General features: G+C 43.9%; 1 pseudogene; it reads left to right on the top strand.

The window, feature by feature from the left end:
• Positions 1-15,679: 15,679 nt before the first annotated feature.
• LOC114901129 lies at positions 15,680-15,892 on the top strand (annotated as a pseudogene).
• The last annotated feature ends 555 nt before the right edge of the window (positions 15,893-16,447 follow it).

The following is a 16,447-nucleotide window of genomic DNA, read 5'->3' as shown; positions in this document are numbered from 1 at the left end:
TTTTTATTTTCATTCAGTTTAAAAATACTATCTCATTTCCCTTTTTGATGTCTTCTTGAGTTATTTAGAAGTGTGTTATTTAGTTTTTAAACAGTTGATTTGATTTCAGCTAATTTAATTCCACTGTAGTCTGAGAACATGTTTTGTATGATTTAAGTCATTTAAAGTTTCTTAAGACTTGTGTTGTGGCCCAGAACATAGTCAACCTTGGTAAATGTTCTCTGTGAATTTGAAAAGAGTGTATATTTTGCTGTTGTTGGATGGAATGTTCTATAAATGTCAAGTAGGTCAAGTTGGTAGATTGTATTGATCAAGTCTTCTATGTCCTTACTGATTTTCAGTCTCCTTGTTCTATCAGACACTGACAGAGTGTTGAAATCTCCAACTTTAACTGTAGGTTCATCTATGTCTCCTCGTATTTCTCTCAGTTTTTATTTTTGTTTTGTTTTGTTTTGTTTTGTTGCGGTACGCAGGCCTCTCACTGCTGTGGCCTCTCCTGCCACGGAGCACAGGCTCTGGACGCGCAGGCTCAGCGGCCATGGCTCATGGGCCCAGCCGCTCCGCGGCATGTGGGATCCTCCCAGACCAGGGCACAAACCCATGTCCCTTGCATCAGCAGGCAGACCCCCAACCACTGCACCACCAGGGAAGCCCTCTCAGTTTTTACTTTAGTTTTGAAGCACTGATATTAGATGCACAAACATTTAGGATTGTTCTGTGTTCTTGGTGAACTGACCTTTTCATCATTATGAAGTGACTCTCTTTATCTCTGGAATCTGAAATCTTCTTTATCTGATATTAATATAACCATACCAAACTTTTCATTTCAGTGTTAGCATGGTATATATTTTTCCATATTTTTAATTGATTGTATCTTTATATTTAAAGTGGGTTTCTTGGAGGCAACATCTAACTGCTTTATATTCAATCGGATAGTTTCTGACTTTTCCTTGTGACGTTTAGATGTTTATCCTCTATTTACATGTCAGACATTTAAAGTAGCTCTTTTGCCTGAAAGAAGGAATACCAAGATACATATATTGAACAGAAGGGCTGGTCTTGAGTACCATAAAAAAACAAAATGTTTTAAAGATCCATATTTCATTCTTGGCGTATTTATTTATTTGCATTTGTTCTCAAACTTGAATGAATAAAAAAGCACCAGGTTTTTAAATTCAATTCTTGGCTCCACTTCTGAAGGGTCTGATATGGGTCTGGGTCTGGTCCTGGAGCCTGTACTTTATGACACACACTAGCCCTCCCTCCGTCATCACCATGGTCATACCACCCATGCAGAATATTCTCGGGTCACAGCTGGAGGAAGAACACTGTGGAAAGCAGCCAGGTCCACTGAATGTACTATCATCTATTGTTCTTCTTTTGAGGTTACCAAAAATATTGAACAAATATACTAGGGTTTACCTTCTGAGACCCAGCTGTGTGACAGAATGAGCCAACTTCCATTTAACTCAAGCCAATTTCCATTGACATAAGTTGAATGTCTTAGGGAGGCAAACTTGTGCTTCCAGGCTAGATCACCATCATTTAGCAGAACCTATGTCACCAAGAAATGGAAGAAAAGAAGGCAGCTACTAAACAAAATCTTAATCTAATGAAGACAAAAGGTTTTGAAGATTTATTCAGCTGTAGCAATAAGAGCATATATAACCACCGGGAAGTATCCTGTATTCACCAACCATCTATTTTGAAACTATTCCCCCCCAACCCCCTGCTTTTTTGTTAGAAATTTTTTTGCTCATATGCTGGTTCCTTCCTCTGGAATGTCCCTTTTCTCTTCTCCCTTATCATGGCTCATCTGAATTCTGCCCATTCTTTGAGATCCAGCCTAAAAAACTCCTTTTTCACAATTCTGCCTCCCAGACTTACTACAAAGATAGGGTTGATTCAGCTAATTGGTCATTTGGTAAATTGATATTCAGCTAGTTGGGCTGCTGGGCCCATGACATTATAACAAATCAACAGTCTTAGAAACCAGATGTCAAATGAGGAGGAGAAATTTTTTTAAGTTCTCCAGTATTGGTTCCTTGGATGCTGGGATGGGTAGGAAATCCCACCTGCCAGAGCAGGTACTGAGAAGGAGCAACAGGTATAAGGAGAGAATACTGCCAAATGCAGAGCACTAAAGTTTTGTGTTTTTTTTTAAATTTCCTTGTGCTGGTAAATATATATGTAAATAAATTCAATAAGCTTTAACATTCCAGCAGCAAGGAATCATTCAGCATCTCCCACACCAGGAGTTCTCAAATATAGTCTCAGCCTATTTGGGACAGGAGTCAGGCACATAAACAGACGGTGCGGTGAAAATCCGGGGCAATTAGAGAAGGCTTCTGGGGAAGGTGGCATTTGAGCTGGGTAATCGCTAAAGAAGGAAGGATGGGCATTTGGGACAAAATGAACAACACAGAGGTTTTTAAAAAAGGAAGAGACAGCTGGTGAGGAAAAGGAATCGTTTTGGGGAATGAATGGAAGAGCTAGATGAAGTTGGAGAGGTGAGAGGCTGATTGGGACCAGACCAAGGAGGGCCTTACCTGTCCCAAGTTTATAATTTGTAAGAAGCCAGGATGCTTCCGGTTGGCAGTGGGAACTCTTCAACTCACTCAGGGTCTAAAGGGAGCCATACAGAGATACAGAAACAATATCTTGCGTTTGTATAGCAATTAAGTGAGAATTTGATTTTTTTTTTTTTTAAATGCCTGTTGAGGTTTCTAGGCCATTTCACCAAGGATAGGCAGTGATCCGTGCATAAACCAAGCAGGGCAAGAAGATAGATCACCCAGAGAAGGGGCTCTGTTTATCCACAAACACCCTGACAACTTGCAGTGATGGAAGAGGAGACATAGGCAAAATGTCAGGTAGAACAGGCAACAAACTGGCAATGCTTCTCATAACTCTCTCAACTTTGTTCTTTTCCTTGTCATCTCTCTGCCCCCTTGTGACTGCTCAGTTTTCTATGTGAATAACACTAATGCAGAGATCTTTTCAAAGTATTGCTTTGACCAGATGTTTATGTGCTATCAAATATAACCCAGGGAGTTTCAAATCCAGGAACAAACACAGGAAGAGAAAATAGGGATATCAGACTTTCCAAATGGTCTCGCTAAAATACGTGCCACTATGTAGCATCTCCCCAGCTGTCATTCAAACTATGCCCAATTTTTTGGTCCTCATGTAGTTCAGTGTACCTCACAAATAGTAGAGACACTCAACATTCAATAAAAATGGACTTCTCTTGGTGGTTATTTGAATCTATACTTGATATTAGGATTCTCCTCGTGGAAATGAAAAATGAGATTACGAAAGGAGCGCTGGAGAGAATGGAGCTCGCGTATTTTAAACATTGATTCAGATCATCGGTGAATAGTTTCTTTTTTAAAAAAAAAGGTTTATGAAGGCTGGTACCCAGACTGGAGGCTCTGCAGATCCCTATGCATTTATCCTCCTAGCCCCTGACCTTGTTCTCTGTTTTGTGTAGGCGCTGTTTGGGCCTGGATAAATCACAGCAGCATTAAAAGTTAGTTGGGGACATAAGTCAGTGTGACTATAAAAGAACTTGTGGGAAACTTCTGTATCTTCACCTTATGGATGTCAGTATCCTGTTGTGATATTGTGCTACAGTTTTTTGGGTTTTTAAAAGAATTTTATTTATTAATTGAAGTAGAGTTGATTTACACTGCTGTGTTAATTTCTGGTGTACAGCAAAGTGATTCAGTTATATATATATATAGTTTATTTGTTTGTTTTCTTTTTCAGATTCTTTTCCCCTATATGTTATTACAAAATATTGAGTATAGGGCTTTCCTGGTGGCGCAGTGGTTGAGAGTCCGCCTGCCGATGCAGGGGACACGGGTTCGTGCCCCGGTCCGGGAAGATCCCAAATGCCGCGGAGCGGCTGGGCCTGTGAGCCATGGCCGCTGAGCCTGCGCGTCCGGAGCCTGTGCTCCGCAACGGGAGAGGCCACGGCAGTGAGAGGCCCGTGTACCGCAAAAAAAAACAAAAAGAAAAAACAAAAACAAAACAAAACAAAAAAAATCTGTATGTGGTCAATGCTCAAACATATGACAGGCTGACCCGCTATAAGGGCACGACCAAGTTGCTTCCTTGGGTAAACGTCCTCCAACTTCTGGATAAAGTGAGCGGCAGAGGGAGACCTTAGGGAGAGCAAATTTCCTTCAGAGGAACCCTGCAGCTTCCCCAACAGGGACCGGTGTGGAGACAAGGCAGCCAGATCTGTCATCCACTCCCTTACCTCTCACACAGCTCCCCTGGACACCACCCTCATTTATTGATGGCAGCTAAAGTCCAGAGAGCTCCAAGAACGTCAGCAAGCCCACACAGCCCAGGAGATGTTGAAGCTGGCATCCAAACGGTGCTTTCTACACTTGAAAAACGAAATGTCTCAACTCTTGGAGCAAAAACATTGCCCCGTTGGCGGTACGGGGGTAGGAGGTGGGAGCACGGGGGGACATAAGGATCACACTCTCAGGTCCCCAGAAAACCATATCTACACTTCAGAAAGCAATAGCGCCACGTTTCAGTCTACAATGAGTAGCTAATCACTTGAATCAGTGTCACCTTCAAATTGTAACAGCAAATAAATATATATATATATATATATATATATACATATTTTAATAGTGCTGTAACAGCAAATATTTTATTTCACAGTTGTACAGGGTAAAAAATAGAAACCTTGAGTCCTAGAGAGCCCATGTTTTTGTCTACGGACTACCACTTCCACAAAGCTACTAGTGACATCTCTGCTCTTTTCTAGGATTTCTGATTTCTAAAATTAGGATGAAAGTACTTTTGACAACCAAATTAAGAAGGGTGGGGGCAGGATTCCTGAGATAGGGGGTGAGGATTCCTGGGATAGTGGCTCTGGTTCCCTAGTGCCTCATCTCTGCTCTGCCTAATCTCTTTGAAATTAATGGGGCCTCAGGGCCTTGCAGTTGGGGGTGACACAAAGATGCACAAAGAGAGAATTTCAAATTTTACTGCGCTGTCAATGGTATGAAAACATAGGAGGCAGAAAAGATAAGAAGAAAGTTTTAAGGCTAGAAATAGTCAGTGGAAATCTCCTTTAACATTTCCCCTCAGCCTCCCAAGCCAGATAAAAGTCCTCTTTTTGCATAGGTGTATCTGTAGGACCCTCAATTTGTGGTAATCTTCATGGAGTAAGGGATAAAGAGGGGAGTTGTAATTGAGGGGTTAAATAAAATGCTGTGACTTTTACTTAAATTATAATGAAGACGATTTTCCGTAGTACAGAGATGCTGCATCTAGATTGATAACAAAAAACTTTCCACATACAACAACAAAAAAAAAAAAATCAGAAAAGCCTCCAAAAAACTCCCAGCGTGTTTTAGAATACACAGATTTCATGGTATTTTAGAAAGAAATCACTTCATTCGGAGCTTCCTAAAGTTTTGGGAAAGGCAGCTGAAGAATGCCAGGGTGGGTTCATTAAGGAATATGGAGGGTAGATTTTCACTAGAGAGGAAGTGAGATGAGATGTCTGGTGAAAAGCAAACACTTCACACTTCAAGGTGGACTGAAATTTCTCTCTTGCCCTGCCCCTCTTCTCCCATGACCCCTAAGATCCGTGATGCACCTTAACTGAAGTACAGATCAAAGGAAGAGGGTGACTCTTGACACAAACTGAAACCATCCAGTTGCTTAATTATCTCCTGATGGGAAAGGCCAGGTCTTGCTTTGCTTGTCTATCAATGAAAGCAGGTGGTTGTCTGGTACTGGAGGCTTTAATTTCCAGGACAGGTTTATGTTACCTAACAGAGCAAAAGTGGGCCAATGGGAGAAAATCTTGGACTTAATTATCCATTTTGGAATGATTCTTATGGACAAAAAAATTTTTAGGCATATATGGAATGTAGGCTCTACACTTTCAATTTAGAATCTGATTCTAGCCATGCATGTGCTTAGGTTAAAAAAAAATGCTCTAAATTAAATTGCCAAATTCCTTGCTTACTCTAAAAATAAACAGATTGTGTGGCAATGTTAAAGACATCAACCTAAAAAATTCTCTGCTAGTTCCCCTGGAGGATCCCCTTTGTGTCAACTTCAAGTTTTAGGGACATAAGGAGTTTCAGTAAAGGCAGCCCTGTTTAAGGATAAAAAGAACATTTCTACTTGCAAGGAGAGATACCCTATAAACACGGGTCCAGGTCCAAATTTAAGCCAAAGTCAGGGAGGCAATGTGGTAGCTGAAAAAAAGTGGGCTTTTAAGCCAAGCAAATCATGGGTCACTTCCTAGCTGTGTGATCTAGGGCAAGGTCCTTAAATTCTCTGGTCCTCAGTTTCTTCATCTGTAAATTTGGCATTCTGATCCATTACAGGATTGTTGTGAGGATTAGTGATAATATACATGGAATAGGCAGTGCACGATCGCTTTTTAAGTGACCTTGGGTAAAGATTATAACCACAGCATAATCTCAGAGTCACACCATATTATACCATATTATAGTTCATCAATTAGCACCATAATTATAAATGCAAGTCTGGTAAATTTGGAGATCATAAGAGTTGAGCTCTCGCATCAAATTTTGACCCACCCATTAAGTATCATGCTGTAAGTGAAGTGTGTGAAGCACTTTTAAACCCAAAGTCCCCTGCAAGTAGTAACCAAAAAAGATGACTATATTGTCAACAGTTCGTATCTCTTAGGTGAACAAGTGGGCTACTTCTGTAGCAAGGGTGGAAACTATCCCCCAACTGCTCCCTCAAGTCGATCTGGTTCTATAGTTCTAGGACTATAGCAATACTGAACATATTGACATTTTGCAAGAAACCTACAAACCAATTCAAAGACAAAATCAGGTTGAAAATGAAAGATCGGCACATTAGTTGCAGTATCAGTTTAGCCAAATGATGTAGCTAAAATTTTGTTTAATTCGTGTTTTGGGAGATTCAAGGGCTTGTTATGGTAACATTTGTTTGCAACACAGAATATAAAAAAGGGAAAACTACTCTGATGATAAATAAACATGATGGTCGACATTTCATGAATGAATATACTGTGATGTGTGTGTGTATAAAGGGAGAGACAGAGAGAGAGAGAGAGAAAGAGAGAGAGAGTTATAAAATGCAAGTCAGAGGAACAACATTTGCTTCACAAAAGATTTCCCCATTTGTAAATCCATAGAACAACTCTTATCATTGGGGTGAATGGATGAGCCTCAGGGGCTCTGAGAACTCCTTGATGGCACAGATATGATTTTTTTTGGCATGTAAAATATACGTTTCTGGAGAAAGTGTCCATGGCTTTCATCAGATTATCAAAAAAAAAAAAAAAGGTGTGGAGGCACTGACTGTTGCATTAAACATTGAACTTTTAAAAACATTTCAGGGACTTCCCTGGTGGCGCAGTGGTTAAGAATCTGCCTGCCAATGCAGAGGACACAGGTTCGAGCCCTGGTCTGAGAAGATCCCACATGCCGCAGAGCAACTAAACCCGTGCGCCACAGCTACTGAGCCTGAAGTCTAGTGCCCGTGAGCCACAACTACTGAGCCCACGTGCCACAACTACTGAAGGCTGCACACCTACAGCCCATGCTCCACAACAAGAGAAACCACTGCAATGAGAAGCCCACGCACTGCAATGAAGAGTAGCCCCCCCTCACTGCAACTAGAGAAAGCCCGCACACAGCAACAAAGACCCAACACAGCCATAAATAAATTTAAAAAAAAAATTTCACATAGGTTTTTGTTACCTATTCAGGGGAAATGTAGTTAAAATTGACTGTTAATCATCCTTGTATTAGAGTTCATCAGAGCACCCTAATTTTAAAATCAGTAAATTTTCAGATCATAAGAATTGTGATTTCATATCACATTTTGACCCACCCATTGGATGTAATGTTGTAAGTGAAAAAAGAAAAACAATAACATAAAAGTGCTTTGTGTTGTTGCTGACATGTAAGGTGATAAAAGGTGGAACAAACTCACTTTTCTCAGGTGATGCTACAGCACACTGATCAAAACCTAGAGAGTTGGGTTTAGATCCTGCCTCTGTTACTGCTGTGTGATTCTGGACCAGGGCTTGACCTTACTAGGATAATAATAGCTGGTTTTCATATGAGAGCACCAGGAGGATTAAATGGACAGTGCATGTGGATTCTTGTTTTTTTTTAATTTATTTTATTGAAGTATAGTTGATTTACATTGTGTTCATTTCTGCTGTACAGCAAAGTGATTCAGTTATACATATATGTATACATATAATCTTTTTCATATTCTTTTCCATTATGGTTTATCACAGGATATGGAATATAGTTCCCTGTGTTATACAGGACTTTGTTGTTGATCCATTCTATAACTGCGAGTTTGCATCTGCTAATCCCAAACTCCCAATCTTTCTTTTTTTTTTTTTTTTGGCCATGCCACGTGGCATGCAGGATCTTAGTTCCCCAACCAGGGATCGAACCCAAGCCCCCTGCATTGGGATCATGGAATCTTAACCACTGCACCACCAGGGAAGTTCCCCAAATTCCCAACCCTTAACACGGTTTCTGGCTCAGAAGAAAACGCCCACAGATGTCTGCTGTGGTCTCTGTGGGGCAGGAGAGAGAAGAACCAGATGCAGAAGCAGCCGGGAATTTCCCCATTAATATTGCCCTTGAGCTCCAGGGTCTATTGAGCTGGGCATTACCAGTTGTTTTAGGTAGAACAGGTAAAATTCACTAACTGGTATGTAAAATATAAATGTCCTTGCTAGAATGGGCACTGCCATCGGCACTCTTGGAAATGTGCCTCACTGTTGGCTTTCTCAGCTGAGGGCTGGAGCAGTGCCCCGGGCCAGCACAGAGCTGGGACCGACAACAGCTGTCAGAAGCCAGTAACTGAACTGAATTCAGTAGTGGTGCTGGAGGCCACGAAGCAGAGTGGCAAAGTCAGCCTGGGTTTGATACTCAGTGCCTCAGTTCTTTAGCTGTGCAACTTAGGGCTTGCGGGATCTTAGTTCCCTGACCAGGGATTGAATCTGGGCCACCGCGATGAAAATGCAGAGTCCTAACCACTGGACAGCCAGAGAATTCCCAGGGCAAGTTAAGCCTTAATGTCCTCCTCTGTAGGATGGGCTTGATAATGGGAGCTCCCTCCCAAGGCTGTCGTGAGGACGAAAGGAAGTGAGCCTTGCAGGGTGTTTTCAAAGTGTCTGGCACCCCATAGTAAAGGATAGATATTACGTGGCACGAGTTAAGAAGTGCTTACTGCGTGTCTGGCCCTGTGCTGAATTTTTTATCTGAATTAGCTCTTATAAAGTACCTATAGGGAATTCCCTGGCCGTCCAGTCGTTAGGACTTGGCACTTTCAATGCCACGGCTCAGGTTCAATCCCTGGTTGGGGAAAGAAGATCCCACAAGCTGCGTGGCAAGGCCAAAAAATAGAAAAACAAAATACCTGTAAATTAGGTGCTAGTAACTATGTTGCTACTTTACAAAATGAGGAATCTGGGCACAGAAAGTTTGAGAAAGTTGTCCAAGTTTAGACAGCTAGAGAAGGAGAGAGGTAGATTCATCTCCGAGCATCCCCAGTGTACCCACTCCACTCCCAGTCCGGGTCCCAGTTGGCTCAAAAGAGTCCTATGTGCCCTCCACTTGCCTTGGGGTCCCCAAGTCCCCCCGCTTTTAACGTGGCGGGAAGCAGAGAGAGAGCAAATCCCTTGAGCCAGGAATCTGTCCCTAGATTACTCAGAGCTCACAAAATGTACAAAATGGACACAGAGCAGGGATATCTTAGGTTTGTTTAGCATCTTCTATGGGTGGGCACATAAAAACATGTACACAAGACATTTGTGCTCAAAAAAATATTTGTGCACATAGGTCATGATTCATTAGCCCAGTAATAGATTATTCAGTGTCTGGCTTCTAGTTATTCGGGGGCTCTGGTATTACTACGTGGGTTCAAGCCTGTGGATTGTGAGACATAAATACAAGGGACTCTGGATCCTGCAGAGTAACATTGATGAAGGATGATAAACACAGAAGGGCTTCCAAGAAGCAGCGTGCTTGGAGGAAACTAGAGAAGAGCGATGCTTTAAGCAGCTGCGGTGAGAAAGTCTTTGAGGAGAAAGAGAACCTGCAGCATTTAGGTAAGAGCCTCACTTCAGGGTATGGTTGGCCTAAGGCACTGTCTGAAGGAACTTTTGAAGGAGTTGCCTCAGAATTACAGGTCATGGGGCGGGGGAAGGGTAAGCTGGGACAAAGTGAGAGAGTGGCGTGGACATATATACACTACCAAACGTAAAATAGATAGCTAGTGGGAAGCAGCGCATAGCACAGGGAGATCAGCTCGGTGCTTTGTGACCACCTAGAGGGGTGGGATAGGGAGGGTGGGTGGGAGGGAGACGCAAGAGGGAAGAGATATGGGAACATATGTATATGTAGAGCTGATTCACTTTGCTATAAAGCAGAAACTAACACACCACTGTAAAGCAGTTATACTCCAATAAAGATGTTAAAAAAAAAAAAAAAAGAATTACAGGTTAGATTCCCCACCCTGTTCTGCAGCCAGAGAGAACCTGCTTTGCCTCTCTGGCCCAACAGTGTCCTCTGAGTTAACACTAGGGGACCTGGGCTTTGTGACACCAGCAGCCCAGCAACCCTATCTTTATGGTTATTAGTGGCAATATCAGTTTAAATGCCTTACCTAGACAGAGCCCTTCGTTTGGCCACATGGGTGGGCCTTGTCATTCCAATGAGATCAATGCTGTCAGAACTGGGGAGAAGGCTCCTGTCCCAGGGCAGTCAGGGGAGGAAGAGCATGTAATTTTAGCTGTTCACATCTCCTGGTCCTGAGAACTAAAAGAACTCACACTTCTGCAGAAACAGATCTTTTGCACACCCTCTGATCTATTGAGTCATGTTATTTTTCTGGAAATTAACTTGACATTTAAGACTTCACAAGTAGCAAAGGAAATAGCGTTGCAGCAAGCCCTGAAACTCTCACCATCTTTATTATTTTTATTTTTTTGGCCACGCTGCGTGGCTTGCAGCATCTTACTTCCCTGACCAGGGATTGAACTCGGAGCCACGGCAGTGAAAGCACCACGTCCTAACCACTAGACCACCAGGGAGCTCCCATCTCACCATCTTCTTTAAGTATTTATAATTTTGAAGCATACGTGATGTTGTCATGGATGGCTCTCCTCCTTCCAGCCTCAAAAAGGAAATAGCTTTAAAGGATGTGAAGACTTGACCACATTCCAAGGCCCTCCGAAGGCGTTAGAAGTTTAGAGTTCTCTGTATTCAGACATTCACATGGCTGTCTCATGGCAATTCGAACGGAACTTGGCTGATACATACTGCGGGGGATAAACTGGAAAGAAAATCAAGGGGGCAATACTCTAAAAATCAGGATATCGGTTACCTCTGTGGGGAGGGGTATCTGATCAGGAAGAACGTTGGTGGGGTGAGTCGTTTGCAGGGTTCTATTTCTTGATCTGAGTAGAGATTACATACATATGTTAGAATAATTTGTTAAATTGTCTGTGTACATTTTAAGCATTTTTCTTTATGTGAACTTTTTCACAATGAACTAAAGAAAAAGTTGCGCTACACGCACAGCCGAGTCTTCCTCCCTTTTCCACCGTTTCAGTAATTGCTGGTACCACCATCCATCCAGTTACCGAGGTCCAAGACCTGAGGGTTATTCTTGACTCTCTTTTCCTCCCTTTCCTCCACCCCTAGACCCATTCCATCAGCAGTCTCAAAAGTTCTCTCCCTTCCCTCCAAGCCCCATACCTCCCCTGTCACTACTCTGTCCCACCTCCGTCAAGTCTTTAGGGATAGCTGGACCACTTACATCCACTCTTTCTTCCCACACAAAGACCATAAACTTTTTTAAAAAAACTGTTTATCTGAAATGATTGCAGATTCACAGGAAGTTGCAAAAATAGTACAGAGAGTTCTCTCCAGTACCCTTCATCCAGTTGCCTCAGTGTTAACATCTTGTGTAACCTATTGTGCGATCAATACCAGGAAATTGACATGGATGTCATCCATGGAGTTTATCAAGATTTCACTAGTTTGGACTGCACTCATTTGTGTTTCTTTTAAATTTCATTTTATCATTATTTTTTAAATTTTTGGCCGCTCCGCACGGCACGTGGGATCTTAGTTCCCCAACAAGGCATCGAACCCCGGCCTCCTGAAGTGACTGCCAGGGAAGTCCCAGACCGGCACTCATTTGAGTGTGGGATGTGTGTGTGAGTGGGTGGGTGGGTGTAACTCTACCACGTGTAGATTCATGTAACCACCACCACAATTAAGATATAGAACAGGTCCATCACCACAAGATCTTCCTTGTGCTATGCTTTATCGTCACACCCAGTCTTCTCCCCCTAACCCCTGGCAACCACTCTGTAATTGTCTATAACTCCATCTCTATCACGTTGTCATTTTGATAATGTTCTATGAATGGAATCATGCCGTATGTGACCCTTCGAGATCAGCTTTCCTTTTTCACTCAGCATGATACCCTTGGGATCCATCCAAGTCATTGCGTGTATGAATAGTTGTTCCTTTGTATTCTGAGTGGTATTCCATGGTATTGATGTAACCTTTTAGAAACAGAACCTGTCACTTCCAGGTACAAGCAGGGCTTTCCCATTGCACTGAGACCAACATCTGCGTTCCTGGCTGGCAAGGCCCTCCCCGCCTGGCCGGCCTGCTGCCTTTCCCCTGTCTTCCCTTGCTACTTTCCCCTCCCTCTCACACACCATCCTTCTGTCCCTCCCAAAACCCACACAGCTTGTTTCTCTGTGCTGCTCACCTGGGATGACCTCCCCGACATCGTCTTGTCCTCCGGATCCCTGCTTAAGCGTCACCTCCCCAGAGGCCTTGCCTGCACCTTCCTGTAAAAACACTGCCCTCCTTCCCTGTTTTCCTGCTTATATCCTCCCTCGCACTAATTCTACCTGGTAACAATTGTCTTTCTTTGCTTGTTTAGTGTCTGTCGCCCACCCCCTAGCAGGGTGAGCCGTATGTAACAGACACTAACAAAGGAATGACTTGAATAAAGGAGTTCATTGGTCTCTGAGAGAGAATTCTCATCATTAATAATATACTTGTTTGTACCTGGCCTTATTCCAGAAGGATTCAGGGCGATTTGCAAAAACACAGACAACACAACAAGATACAAAATAATAAGTAGGGAAAATAAGAATAGGAAATGATGAAGCCAGGGTAGAGATGGCCCCCATCCTGCGGATGGGATGCAGAGCTGGCAGCCATGCAACATGTGAGAGAAGAAAAGAGGCACAGTCTCTCCTTATCTCTGAGCCGGGCACTGGGGCACCAAGCCCAGCAAATAAATAAATACTCCAGCAAAGGTAATTTCTGGTTGTGCTAAGGGGTAGGAAGAAAACGAGAGTTAAGCGTGGCCACAGGGTTTGCAGTGTCTGTGAAACTTAAAACAAGTCTGGTTTTGGATAAACAGCAAGGTCCTACTGTAGAGCACAGGGAGCTATATTCAATATCCTACGATAGACCATAATGGAAAAGAATACATATATATATATATATAACTGAGTCACTTTACTGTACAGTAGAAATTAACACAGCATTGGAAATCGACTATACTTCAATAACATAAATTAAAAAATAATAAGAATAAAACAAGTCTGGCTTGTTTTCCTGAAAAACTTATTCCTGATTCTGAGGATTGAGGGAGAAATTTACCACGGGTCCTAATATTATTATTATTTTATTTTATTATTTTTTTTTTTTTGCGGTACGCGGGCCTCTCACTGTTGTGGCCTCTCCCGTTGCGGAGCACAGGCTCCGGACGCGCAGGCTCAGCGGCCATGGCTCACGGGCCCAGCCGCTCCGCGGCACGTGGGACCTTCCCGGACCGGGGCACGAACCCGCGTCCCCTGCATCGGCAGCCGGACTCTCAACCACTGCGCCACCAGGGAAGCCCTAATATTATTATTTTGATGTTAGTTTTTTGCTTTTTTTTGGGCGGGGGGAAACCTAGTATAGTCTGACCCTAGGGATATAATGGAGAATATAAGGATGAGGGCTTCTTGCCTTCTAGAATTCTGTGTCATGGGGGAAACAGGTCCCAGGTACCAATGATGTCTCTCTCTCTCCCTCTCTCATCACTAGGTCCTGTTGCTTCTACCTCTCTCCTGCCCTCTGAAAGATTAAACGAGCTGCCCAGAGGGACACAGCTAGTCAGTGGCAACCGGGCCAAGAAAACAAGTGTCTGGATGGTTGGCCCACTTCCCTTCCACAGCATCCACCCCGTCATCAAGTGTCAGAAGCTAAGCTATTCTAGGTTCAGCCTTGGCCAGCCATAGGCCCCATGTAGACCCCGCAACTTTTCCTTATCAGTTCAGTTCGGCTCAGATGAACACCAAAGACAGCCTCAAATAAGGGCGATGATTCAGCAAAGACTAGCTTACCTGCTGAGGTGTGTGTGTGTGTGTGTGTGTGAAGGGGAGACCCTTTCTGCTCCCACAGCCCACCTGCCATCCTAGGGCTCAGCTCCTCCAGGAAGACTTTGTCACCATCGCCATCCCCATCGCACACTTATTCTGAGTTCTGAGTCCCTCCTCTGGGTTCCCGAAGGGCCCTGTGTTGGCCTTATTTCCCCGCATCGTCACTGCCTCTGGAAGATGCCTCTTCAGTGTCACTGTTTCACTAACTGCAGTTCGGGAAGCCCCTGCAACAGAATAATGTTCAAAGTGCAAGTCCCCTGGCCCTTCTCCAGTCTCCCTGAATCAAATTCTCTGGGGGTGAGTGATGCCCAGGCACCAGAATTTCTGTGAAGTTCTCCAGGCAGTTCTTAAGGACTGTGTCTTCATCTCTGTTTTATTCTCAGGTCCTGCTGGACTCTTTATAGTCTCTTCATCTCTATTTGTCAAGCCATCGACTGATAATAAATAAGTAAATGTGTATGGGGGGTTATACGTGGACAATGTGTCTTGGAGCGTCATAGCTCTGAGCTGGCCCTATCATGATTTCTCTTTGCCAAGAAGCCTGTTGGAAAGTGCACAGATTTAGGCTTCAGGAAATGTCCTGGGACAGCGGAGCGGAGGGTAGATTGAGAGATCGAAACTAGAGGTTTCTTCAGCAATCCAGACGTAAAGAGCTAATGATGAGGACCAAGAAGTATTATGAGGATGGAGAGAGACGGGCAGATGGAGGGGTGGGCAGGAAGGAATGAGGTAGAAACAGTAGGACCTAGTGATGTGGGGAGAGGCAGGAGGAGGCACTTAACCAACTCTCAGGTTTCTGGTTTAGGGGACCGGTGAAGATTTTGTAGAGATCAGATGAGTCTAGGTTTGAGTCACCCACTTAGCTCTGAGACTCAGTCACTTCATCTATAAGAGAGGGCTTATTGCAAGGGCGAAAGTGCCATTAATAGGGTTACAATGCCTGTTGTAGCATCCAAGATACGTTTAGCTATGAATTTCGTTGTCATCACTACCGCTGTTAATACCAGAGTGGCACTAGCTATGGTGGGGATCGCTGAGGGAGAAGTACTCTCGGTGTGGATACGCTGAGTTGGGGGTGTCTGCCAGACATCCTAACAGAGACACCGGGAAATCTTGGATGGGGGTGTGAAGAAGATCTAAAATTTGGATTTTGGTTTCTGCTCTCACGGTCCTCATGGTGCCACCAGACGCGCCGTCAGCATGCAGAATGACACCGGCGAGTTTGTGGATCTATACGTGCAGCGAAGATGCTCTGCCAGCAACTGCGTCATCGGCGCCAAGGACCAACCGTCCATCCAGGTGAACGTGGCCGAGGTTGACAAGGTGACAAGCAGGTTCAACAGCCAGTTTAAAACCTACAGTATCTGCGTGGGCATTCACGGGGGGGGGAAGTCAGATGACTCCGTTCTTTGACTAGCCAAGGCCAAAGGCATCCTCTCAAAGAACTTCTGACTGAAGAGGATCGCGGATGTGGAATGTTTGTCATAAATAAATAGTAATAAATAAATTAATACAATGGGATTTTGTTGAGCCATTGCAATAGGTGACCGTGGTGAGGGAGCTTGAGCATAAGAGAGTGGCTGTAGTGATGGGCCATGGGGGTGAGGCCGGGAGGGGAGAGACAGAAACAGGAGGAGGCTGAAAATGACATGCGTGAGGACTGCCGTGGAATTGACGGAAAGTGCAGTGGTTTTCAAAGGAGGAGAAAGCCTGAAGGCATTGAGTTCATGGTTGGGGTGCAGTACTGGTGTTTAAGGTTTCGAAGGGGTGAGAGAAGACAGATGGAACCTTGAAGCTGACGCGGAGGAGAGGAGGACGTCACTGTGGAACGGCTGGTGCAACGCTAAGGCTGGGCTGTGGGATGGACCTTGCAGGGACCTAGAATCATGCCTGACTTGGATGGAGAGGGACAGAGAGGAAAACCTGTGCTCAAGTCTGATGGAAGTCAGGAGCTGGGCAGGTGTCTCA

This window comes from Monodon monoceros, unplaced genomic scaffold (assembly GCF_005190385.1).
Source record: "Monodon monoceros isolate NGI ecotype Baffin Bay Population unplaced genomic scaffold, NGI_Narwhal_1 Super_Scaffold_19, whole genome shotgun sequence".
Lineage (NCBI taxonomy): Eukaryota > Metazoa > Chordata > Mammalia > Artiodactyla > Monodontidae > Monodon > Monodon monoceros.
This window is presented reverse-complemented; position numbering and strand designations above follow the sequence as displayed.